The sequence below is a fragment of the Loxodonta africana genome, chromosome 19, assembly GCF_030014295.1.
Source record: "Loxodonta africana isolate mLoxAfr1 chromosome 19, mLoxAfr1.hap2, whole genome shotgun sequence".
NCBI classification, from domain to species: Eukaryota; Metazoa; Chordata; class Mammalia; order Proboscidea; family Elephantidae; genus Loxodonta; species Loxodonta africana.
Genome location: NC_087360.1, coordinates 3,154,804 through 3,164,237, shown reverse-complemented (window position 1 = coordinate 3,164,237; position 9,434 = coordinate 3,154,804). Strand labels below are relative to the sequence as shown.

The following is a 9,434-nucleotide window of genomic DNA, read 5'->3' as shown; positions in this document are numbered from 1 at the left end:
TTTTAAGAAAATGCCAGATAGATTTCCAAAGTGGTTGTACCATTTTACATTCCCACCAGCAGTGTATAAGAGTTCCAATCTCTCCGCAGCTTCTCCAACATTTATTATTTTGTGTTTTTTGGATTAATGCCAGCCTGTTGGAGTGAGATGGAATCTCATCGTAGTTTTAATTTGCATTTCTCTAATGCCTAATAATCGAGAGCATTTTCTCATGTATCTGTTAGCTGCTTGAATATCTTCTTTAGTGAAGTGCGTGTTCATATCCTTTGCCCACTTCTTGATTGGGTTGTTTGTCTTTTTGTGGTTGAGTTTTAACAGAATCATATAGATTTTAGAGATCAGGCGCTGGTCAGAGATGTCATAGCTGAAAATTCTTTCCCAATCTGTAGGTGGTCTTTTTACTCTTTTGGTGAAGTCTTTAGATGAGCATAGGTGTTTGATTTTTAGGAGCTCCCAGTTGTCTGGTTTGTCTTCGTCATTTTTGGTAATATTTTGTATTCTGTTTATGCCTTGTATTAGGGCTCCTAACGTTGTCCCTATTTTTTCTCCCATGATCTTTATTGTTTTAGTCTTTATGTTTAGGTCTTTGATCCACTTGGAGTTAGTTTTTGTGCATGGTGTGCGGTATGGGTCCTATTTCATTTTTTTGCAAATGGATATATCCAGTTATGCCAGCACCATTTGTTAAAAAGACTATCTTTTCCCCAATTAACTGACACTGGGCCTTTGTCAAATATCAGCTGCTCATATGTGCATGGATTTATATCTGGGCTCTCAATTCTGTTCCATTGGTCTATGTGCCTGTTGTTGTACCAGTACCAGGCTGTTTTGACTACTGTGGCTGTATAATAGCTTCTGAAATCAGGTAGAGTGAGGCCTCCCACTTTCTTCTTCTTTTTCAGTAATGCTTTGCTTATCCGAGGCTTCTTTCCCTTCCATATGAAGTTGGTGATTTATTTCTCCATCACATTAAAAAATGTCATTGGAATTTGGATCGGAAGTGCATTGTATGTATAGATGGCTTTTGGTAGAATAGACATTTTTACTATGTTAAGTCTTCCTATCCATGAGCAAGGTATGTTTTTCCACTTAAATAGGTCCTTTTTAGTTTCTTGTAGTAGTACTTTGTAGTTTTCTTTGTTATAGGTCTTTTACATCTTTGGTAAAATTTATTCCTAAGTATTTTATCTTCTTGGGGGCTACTGTGAATGGTATTGATTTGGTTATTTCCTCTTCGATGTTCTTTTTGTTGATGTAGAGGAATCCAAGTGATTTTTGTATGTTTATCTTATAATCTGAGACTCTGCCAAACTCTTCTATTAGTTTCAGTAGTTTTCTGGAGGATTCCTTTTAGGGTTTTCTGTGTATAGGATCATGTCATCTGCAAATAGAGATAATTTTACTTCCTCCTTGCCAATCCGGATGCCCTTTATTTCTTTGTCTAGCCTAATTGCTCTGGCTAGGACATCTAGCACAATGTTGAGTAAGAGCGGTGACAAAGGGCATCCTTGTCTGGTTCCTGTTCTCAAGGGAAATGCTTTCAGGCTCTCTCCATTCAGAGTGATGTTGGCTGTTGGCTTTGTATAGATGCCCTTTATTATGTTGAGGAATTTTCCTTCAATTCCTATTTTGCTGAGAGTTTTTATCATAAATGGGTGTTGGACTTTGTCAAATGGCTTTTCTGCATCAATTGATAAGATCATGTGGTTTTTGTCTTTTGTTTTATTTATATGGTGGATTACATTAATGGTTTTTCTAATATTAAACCAGCCTTGCATACCTGGTATAAATCCCACTTGGTCGTGGTGGATTATTTTTTTGATATGTCGTTGAATTCTACTGGCGAGAATTTTGTTGAGGATTTTTGCATCTATGTTCATGAGGGATATAGGTCTGTAATTTTCTTTTTTTGTCATGTCTTTACCTGGTTTTGGTATCAGGGAGATGGTGGCTTCATAGAATGAGTTAGGTAGTATTCTGTCATTTTCTATGCTTTGAAATACCTTTAGTAGTAGTGGTGTTAACTCTTCTCTGAAAGTTTGGTAGAACTCTGCAGTAAAGCCATCTGGGCCAGGGCTTTTTTTTGTTGGGAGTTTTTTGATTACCGTTTCAATCTCTTTTTTTGTTATGGGTCTATTTAGTTGTTCTACTTCTGATTGTGTTAGTTTAGGTAGGTAGTGTTTTTCTAGGAATTCATCCATTTCTTCTAGGTTTTCAAATTTGTTAGAGTACAATGTTTCATAATAATCTGATATGATTCTTTTAATTTCAGTTGGGTCTGTTGTGATGTGGCCCATCTCGTTTCTTATTTGGGTTATTTGGTTCCTTTCCTGTATTTCTTTAGTCAGTCTGGCCAATGGTTTATGAATTTTGTTAATTTTTTCAAAGAACCAGCTTTTGGCTTTGTTAATTCTTTCAATTGTTTTTCTGTTCTCTAATTCATTTAGTTCAGCTCTAATTTTTATTATTTGTTTTCTTCTGGTGCCTGATGGATTCTTTTGTTGCTCACTTTCTATTTGTTCAAGTTGTAGGGACAGTTCTCTGATTTTGGCTCTTCTTTTGGATGTGTGCATTTATTGATATAAATTAGCCTCTGAGCACTGCTTTTGCTGTGTCCCAGAGGTTTTGATGGAAGTATTTTTATTCTCGTTGCATTCTATGAATTTCCTTATTCCCTCCTTGATGTCTTCTATAACCGAGTCTTTTTTCAGCAGGGTATTGTTCAGTTTCCAAGTATTGGATTTCTTTTCCCTAATTTTTCTGTTATTGATTTCCACTTTTATGGCCTTGTGGTCTGAGAAGATGCTTTGTAATATTTCTATGTTTTGGATTCTGCAAAGATTTGTTTTATGACCTAATATGTGGTCTATTCTAGAGAATGTTCCATGTGTGCTAGAAAAAAAAGTATATTTTGCAGCAGTTGGGTGGAGTGTTTAGTATAAGTCAATGAGGTCAAGTTGGTTGATTGTAGTAATTAGGTCTTCCGTGTCTCTACTGAGCTTCTTACTGGATGTCCTGTCCTTCTCCGAAAGTGATGTGTTGAAGTCTCCTACTGTAATTGTGGAGGTGTCTACCTCACTTTTCAGTTCTGTTAAAATTTGTTTTATATATCTTACAGCCCTGTCATTGGGTGCATAATTATTTAATATGGTTATATCTTCCTGGTCAATTGTCCCTTTTATCATTATGTACTGTCCTTCTTTATTCTTTGTGGTGGATTTAACTTTAAAGTCTATTTTGTCTGAAATTAATATTGCTACTCCTCTTCTTTTTTGCTTATTGTTTGCTTGATACATTTTTTTCCATCCTTTGAGTTTTTGTTTGTGTCTCTAAGGTGTGTCTCTTGTAGGCAGCATATAGACGGATCGTGTTTCTTTATCCAGTCTGAGACTCTGTCTCTTTATTGGTGCTTTTAGTCCATTTACATTCAGCGTGATTATAGATAAGTGTGTGTTTAGTGTTGTCATTTTGATGCCTTTTTATTTATGTGTGTTGTTGACAATTTCATTTTTCCACTTTTTTGTGGTGAGACGTTTTTCTTTGTAAATTGTGTGTTCCTCATTTTCATAGTATTTGACTTTATGTTTGCTGAGTTGTTATGTTTTTCTTGGTTTTTATTTTGAGTTACGGAGTTGTTATACCTCTTTGTGGTTACCTTAATATTTACCCCTATTTTTCTAAGTAAAAACCTAACTTGTCCTATGTCGCCTTGTTTTCCTCTCCATATGGCAGTTCTATGCCACCTGTATTTAGTCCCTCTTTTTGATTATTGTGATCTTTTACATATTGACTTCAACGATTCCCTGTTTTGAGCATTTTTTTCTTTTTAAAATTAATCTTAATTTGTTTTTGTGATTTCCCTATTTGAGTTGATATCAGGATGTTCTGCTCTGTGACCTTGTGTTGTGCTGGTATCGGATATTATTGATTTTCTGACCAATTTCCTTTAGTATTTCTTGTAGCTTTGGTTTGGTTTTTGCAAATTCTCTAAGCTTGTGTTTATCTGTAAATGTTTTAATTTCGCCTTCATATTTTAGAGAGCAGAATGCTCCTTAGAAGCAAGGATGGTGAGACTTTGTCTCATGTACTTTGGACAGGTTGTGAGGAGAGACCGGTCCCTGGAGGAGGACATCATGCTTGGCGAAGTAGAGGGTCAGTGAAAAAGAGGAAGACCCTCAACAAGATGGATTTGTACAGTGGCTGCAACAATGGGCTCAAGCATAGCAACGACTGTGAGGATGGCAAAGGACTGGACAGTGTTTCGTTCTCTTGTACACAGGGTCACCCTGAGCTGGAATTGACTCAGTGGCACCTAACAACAACCACTTATGGGATCAAACTGACAACAACTTAAGAGATTAGATAGGAAACTTAGGGGGCAGTGAGTTTATGTTAATGGCGGAGGAAGAACTCAGAAAAGGAGGGTGAGAATGGCTGCACAACTCAAAGAATGTCATCAATGTTGCTGAATGGTACTTGCAGAAACTTGGGCTGGTGTATGTTCCACTGTGTGTATCTCAACAACAAAAAATAAGTGATTAAATAAGTTATTTTAAAAAAAGTAAGCTCCAGGAGAGCAGAGGCTCTTGTTCACCTCTGCATCCCCAAGTCTGAAATCAAGCCAGCACCCCCTAGATGCCCAATGGCTATGTTCAGTGAACAAGTGATATTCGATGAGTGAATGAATGAATGTCACCTCTGTGCACACTCATCAATAGGCTGCGTGTGGCCTTGTTTCCCGTGGTGTTACAGCTCGCGTGAGTGCCGATTTGAACGGAACGTGTCCAGAACATTAGAAGATTGCTGAGCTGTGCCATTTGGTTGATGTCTTTGAAATATCTCAGCCCTGAAGAGCAGTAAGCAAGAAGTCCTCTGGGTCTGCCTAGCTCGATTGGGGTTTAAGTTTTAAAATGCCAGGTGTAATCCATGGAGACACTTTTGTGATCAGCTCTGATGTATCCATTCCTTTTCAGCTCTAGTAAAGACAAAGGACACACGGGCGTGAAGTTGTGAGTCTGGCTCATTGTGGTGGCTTCAGATAAACTGTCATTTGCAATAAGTAGTTGAGGTGGTCAAAGGGTTTGCTCGGCTTGTGAGGAGTGCCAAGTATGCTACCAGAAACCAAACCCATTGTCAATTCCAACCCACAGCAATGCCATAGGACAAAGTAGAACTACTCCATAGGGTTTCCAAGGAGTGGCTGGTGGATTTGAACTGCTGACCTTTTGGTTAGTAGACATTATCACCTAACCACTGTGCCACCAGGGCTTCAGGTATGCTACAGTCTAGAGGTAAACAAGCCCTTGTACTGAGAAGTAGAGTGGCCGTGGGTAGCGGGGCTGGGTTAGGGCCAGGGGTGAGACCAGGCTGCACAGGGCAGAGCTGGATGCTGTCTCTAATTGAAGTGCTGATATTTTGTTCATCATGGTTTTCGCATTTTTTTTATTGTGCTTTAAGTGAAAGGTTACAAATCATGTCAGTCTCATACAAAATCTTATACACACCTTGCTATGTACTCCTAGCTGCTCTCCCCCTAATGAGCCAGCACACTCCTCCTCTCTACCCTGCATTCCCCGTGTCCATTCAGCCAGCTCCTGTCCCCCTCTGCCTTCTCGTCTCGCCTCCAGACAGGAGCTGCCCACATAGTCTCAGGTGTCAGCTTGAGCCAAGAAGCTAACTCCTCACCAGTATCATCTTCTATCTTATAGTCCAGTCCAATCCCTAAGGAGCTGGCTTCAGGAATGGTTCCAGTTTTGGGCTGACAAAGGGTCCAGGGACCACGACCTCCAGGGTACCTCTAGTCTCAGTTTAAGTCTGGTCTTTTTACGAGAATTTGAGGTCTGCATCCCACTTTTCTCCTGCTCCATCAGGGATTCTCTGTCGTGTTCCCTGTCGGGGCAGGGGGAGGAACTAGACACCACCTAGTTCTTCTGGTCTCAGGCTGATGGAGTATCTGGTTTATGTGGCCTTTTCTGTCTCTTGGGCTCGTAATTACTTTGTGTCCTGGGCGTTCTTCATTTTCCTTTGATCCAGGAGGGTTGAGACCAATTACTGCATCTTAGATGGCTGCTTGTCAGTGTTTAAGATCCCAGACGCCTCTCACCAAAGTGGGATACAGAACATTTTCTTAGTACATTTTGTTATGCCAATTGACATAGATGTCCTCTGAAACCATGGTCCCCGAACCCCCATCCCTGCTACTCTGGCCTTTGAAGCGTTCGGTTGTACTCAGGAAACTTCTTTGCTTTTTCATTAGTCCAGTTGTGCTGACTTCCCCTGTATTGTGTGTTGTTCTTCCCTTCACCTAAAATAATCCTTGTCTACAACCTAGTTAGCGAATACCCCTCTCCCTCCCTGCCTCATAACCATCAAAGAATGTTTTCTTCTATGTTTAAAACTTTCTTTCAGTTCTTATAATAGTGGTCTCATACAATATTTGTCCTTTTATGACTAATTTCACTCAGCATAATGCCTTCCAGATTCCCCCATGTTATGTTTCATGGATTCATCATTGTTCTTTATAGCTGGGTAGTACTCCACTGTGTGAATACACCATAATTGGTTTGTCCATTCATCCATTGATGGGCACCTTGGTTGTTTCCATCTTTCTGCTATTGTTAACAGTGCTGCAATGAACATGGGTGTGCATGTATCTATTCATGTGAAGGGTCTTATTTCTCTAGAATATATTCTAAGGGGTGGGATTGCTGGATCGCATGGTAGTTCTATTTCTAGCTTTCTAAGGAAGCAACAGATTAATTTCCAAAAGTGATTGTACCATTTGATATTCCCACCAGCAGTGTGTAAGTGTTCCAGTCTCTTCACAACCTCTCCAACATTTATTATTTTGTGTTTTTTAGATTAATGCCAGCCTTGTTGGGGTGAGATGGTATCTCATTGTAGTTTTGATTTGCATTTCTCTAATAGTGAGCATTTCCTCATATATCTATTAGCCGCCTGAATATCTTCTTCGGTGAAATGCCTGTTCATATCCTTTGCCCATTTTTTAAATTGGGTTATCTGTCTTTTTGTTGTTAAGGTTATACAGTATCTTGTAGATTTTAGAGATTAGATACTGATCAGATTTGTCGTAGCCAAATTTTTTTCCTAGTCTGTAGGTAGTCTATTCTTTTGGTGATGTCTTTGGATGAGCATAAGTGTTTGATTTTTAGGAGCTCTCACTTGTCTAGTTTCTCTTCTGCATTGTTAGTATTGTTTTATATTCTGTTTATGCCATGTATTAGGGCTCCTAGCATTGTCCCTATCTCGTCTTCCATGATCTTTATCGTTTTAGATTTTATATTTAGGTCTTTGATTCATTTTGAGTTAGCTTTTGTGCATGGTGTGAGGTATGGGTCTTGCTGCATTTTTTTGCAGATGGATATCCAGTTATGCCAGCACCATTTGTTAAACAGACCGTCTTTTCCCCATTTAACTGACTTTGGGCCTTTGTCAAATAAATATCAGCTGCTCATATGTGGACGGATTTATCTCTGGATTCTCAATTCTGTTCCATTGGTCTATGTATCTGTTGTCATACCAGTACCAGGCTGTTCTGACTACTGTGGAGGTATAATAGATTCTAAAATCAGGCAGAGTTGGAGTCAGGGCTCCCACTTTGCTCTTCTTTTTCAGTAATATTTGCATTAATCTTGACCTTTAGAAACACTGTATTAAAATAATACTTAACTTGATTATGGAGTTTTTTGAAGTCCCTTAGTCTTGGCTCTGAGATACAGGATCCCTTTGCCATCTCAACAATGGAGGAATGTTTAAGTCAAGAGAGGCCCCATGTTTCCCAAACTTGGAAAGTTCTGGAACGAATGCTGAGTTTTCTGAGAGTTGTGGTGGGATAGCGTCTCAGTCGCCTAGTGCTGCTATAACAGAAAGACCACAAATGGATGGCTTTAACAAAGATGAATTTATTCTCTCATAGTCCAGTAGCCTAGAAGTCCAAATTCAGGGTATCACCTCCAGAGGAAGCCTTTCTCTCTCTGTCAGCTCTGGAGGAAGGTCCTTGTGATGGATCTGTCTTCCCTTGGTCTGGGAGCATCTCAGCACAGGAACCTCAGATCCAAGGACGTGCTCTGCTCCCGGTGATGCTTTCTTGGTGGTATGAGTTCCCCACCCAACTCTCTCCTTGTTTCCCTTTATCTCTTGTAAGATAAAAAGTGGTGTAAGCCACACTCCAGGGAAACTCCCTTTACATTGGATCAGGGATATGACATCCCACCCTAATCCTCTCTAACATAAACTTAAAATCACAAAATGGAGGACAACCACACAATACTGGGAATCATGGCCTAACCAAGTTGACCCATGTTTTGGGGGGATACAATTCAATCCATGACGGATAGTCACTTGTTTCTCATGCTTCAGGAAACATTACAAATCACATGAGCGCAGCTGAGGAGTCTCACTACATATCCTTTATTACCACAGACATACCGGCTGCACACAACCCAAATTCATTCTCTTACAGGCCTGGAGGGCTGAAATCTGAAGTGGGCCTTGATGGGCTGAAGTCAAGATGTCAGCAGGGCTGGGTCCTTCTGGAAACTCTAGGGCAGGGCCCATTCCTTGCCTGTCCCAGCTTCTAGAGGCCAGCACACTCCGTGGCTAGTGACCCCCACTACCGAGGGCATCACCCTGCTTCCTCGGTTACACACCCTTCTCTGACTGACTCTCCTGCCTCCGTCTTTCAGTTACAAGGACCCTGTGACTACAAGGGACCCACCCGCCCAGATAATCAAGAGAATGTCCCCATCTGAAGAGCCTTACTGAATCACATCTCAAAGCCCCCTTTAACCGTGTAAAGTCATGTGTCTCAGGGATTAGGACAGGGACACCTTGGAAGGGCCGTATTTGGCTTGCAACCCTGATGTGACTTATAGCCCTCCAATGGAAACCCTGGTGGCATAGTGGTTAAGTGCTACAGCTGCTAACCAAAGGGTCGGCAGTTTGAATCCGCCAGGCACTCCTTGGAAACTCTATGGGGCAGTTCTACTCTGTCCTATAGGGTCGCTATGAATTGAAATCAACTTAACCGCACTGGGTTTGGTTTTGGTTAAACAGAAAAAAAACTCAGGGCCTAGTGCCTGCTCCCAAGAAACACAGTTAGCTTTAAGAGACCACCAGAAGTGAAGGCCCATGTGGCTCCATTTCTAAGGGCCAGCCCTGCCTTGACCTTCTGGTCCGTTCCGGGCCCTGGTGGCTGGTTAATGTCCTCTTGTTCATCCAGTCCTTACAAAAAAGAAGGCCCCCAGTGGGTGGTGAACTCTTCCAGATGTTTGGCAAGAAACACCGCGAGGTGAACTTACCAGGGCCCAGACGGTTGGCGCAGGTTGGAAAACTGGTGATGTAACTCCCATTGCATAGCTGTTTTCACTCTGGTTGACAACTACGCATGCGGCCCAGCACTGCAAAGAACCTAA

General features: G+C 40.9%; 1 protein-coding gene across 1 annotated transcript in view; it reads right to left on the bottom strand.

Annotated features, from left to right (window-relative positions):
- Positions 1-2,481: 2,481 nt before the first annotated feature.
- Positions 2,482-9,434, bottom strand: part of SLC15A4 (solute carrier family 15 member 4) — a 38,525-nt gene continuing 31,572 nt past the window's right edge. The window contains exon 9 of the transcript XR_010318543.1: positions 2,482-9,430. The gene's annotated coding sequence lies outside the window, so the exon portion shown is untranslated. The remainder of the gene's footprint in view (positions 9,431-9,434) is intronic.